Raw genomic sequence first — 1,928 nt, 5'->3', positions numbered from 1 at the left:
GTGGCGACAAGTAGAGAGAGCTACCTTTTACTTAAAATATTTTTGGCTCTTGGTCAAACCATTCTTCAATGTATCAATCATTTTTCTTCTGTTAATTGAATCAAAATACTTCCTTGAATGCTGATGTTTGGTGCACTGGTCTGGTTCACAAACAACTAGTACTGAGAGGATCCTGATTCAATTTGTCTTGTGATTCTGAGTTGATACATACTGATGTTTATCCATTGCTTCTTTCACTGAACCCTTGATTTGTAACATTTGAAGTCAATACATGCAACTGATACTTAAAGCCCCTTGATGTCTTATTCTTCATGGCTGCTTGAACATAGTAATGAACTTCTTTCCATGATCTGTAGGAGGACTTAATGAATCAATCACATCATTTGGTTCTTTGTGTTTATCCTGTCTTCATCTGAATGGTTCCTGTGCTTCACAGTTTAATAATGTTTATCTGTTTCTGTTTTCATGTTGAGTTATAAATCCTCGATTAAATGTTACATTACATTATGCTTTATAGAATACCTTTCATGAATTTCTGCATAGCTAGGCATTTGCTCCAGAGCCTCAGCGAAAGGTATGTTAATGTGAAGTTTCTTGAACACCTCCAGAAACTTACCAAATTGCTTGTCCAGCTTTTGTTTCTGCAATCGCTTAGGAAAAGGTGGTGGAGGATAGAGTTATTTCTCCCCTGTATTACCCTCAGGAAGAGTGTGTTCAACAGTAGTCTCTCTTGATTCCCCCTCTTTCTCCTTTTGCATTCTTTCTTCATCAACAACTTCAACTTCTCCATCTTTTGCTTTTTCAGCATCAGCAACTTTTCTAGACCTTAAGGTGACAACTTTGACTTGCTCTTTAGTTTCCTTCCTGCCTGGCACTTTAGTATCGCTGGGAAGTGTGCCAGGTCGACGATTGAGCAAGGCATTGGCTATTTGTCCAATTTGATTTTCCAAGGTCTTGATAGAAACAACCTGACTTTTGCATAACAGCTTTAACTCCTCAAAATCAGAACTAGAAGGTGGAGCAGCACCTCCTTGTTGAGGATATGATTGCCTTTGAGCATATTTCTGAGGTTGCTGGAATCCAGGCGGATTAAACTGTTTACTTGCAGCTTGCTGATATGATTGCTGAACAACATTCTGATTATTGCTCCAACAGAAATTGGGATGATTTATGTTATTAGGATTATAAGTAGCTGGCATAGGCTGCTGCGGTCGCTGATAATTATTCACATACTGAACAGATTCATTAACAAGAGAACACTGATCCGTAACATGAGAGCCTACACAAAGCTCACAGACACTAGCTATTTAATTTACTCCATAGTTGGCTAAAGAATCGACCTTCATAGACAGCGCCTGTAGCTGCAATAGCTGTAGCTGCATCAACTTCCAGAATATCTGCTACCTTCCCAGGAATCATCCTTTGAGTTGGATTTTGATACTCGTTTACATCCATAGTTTCAATGAGATTATAGACCTCTGTATAGATTTTGGCCCACAAGGCGTCTCCAAAACCTGCATCGAGCATGGGTCGAGATTGGGCCCCCAAACCATTGTAGAACCCATTTTTCACCATCCAGTCGGGCATACCATGATGTGGACACTTTCTCAACATCTCCTTGTAGCACTCCCAAGCTTCGCACATAGATTCTCCATGTTGTTGCACAAACTGAGTAAGAGCACTCCTCATGGCTGCAGTCTTGGCCATTGGATAGAACTTCACCAGAAACTTTTGCGCAAGATCTTCCCAAGTAGTGATGGACCCAGCTGGTAAAGAATGTAACCAGTCCTTAGCTTTGTCCCTCAGAGAATGGGAAAAGCCTCAGCTTAATAGCCTCATCAGTAACACCATTATATTTGAAAGTACTACAGATCTCGACAAAATTCCTGATATGCATGTTGGGATCTTCAGTCGTAGCACCTTCGAAA

The 1,928-nt window shown here is 40.4% G+C and overlaps 1 non-coding gene across 1 annotated transcript; it reads left to right on the top strand.

Annotated features, from left to right (window-relative positions):
• Positions 1-1,585: 1,585 nt before the first annotated feature.
• LOC141722184 (small nucleolar RNA R71) lies at positions 1,586-1,693 on the top strand. The gene has a single exon (XR_012575209.1). It is a non-coding gene; the product is annotated as a small nucleolar RNA R71 (small nucleolar RNA).
• Positions 1,694-1,928: the final 235 nt, after the last annotated feature.

Source organism: Apium graveolens, chromosome 4 (genome assembly GCF_009905375.1).
Source record: "Apium graveolens cultivar Ventura chromosome 4, ASM990537v1, whole genome shotgun sequence".
NCBI lineage: Eukaryota > Viridiplantae > Streptophyta > Magnoliopsida > Apiales > Apiaceae > Apium > Apium graveolens.
This window is presented reverse-complemented; position numbering and strand designations above follow the sequence as displayed.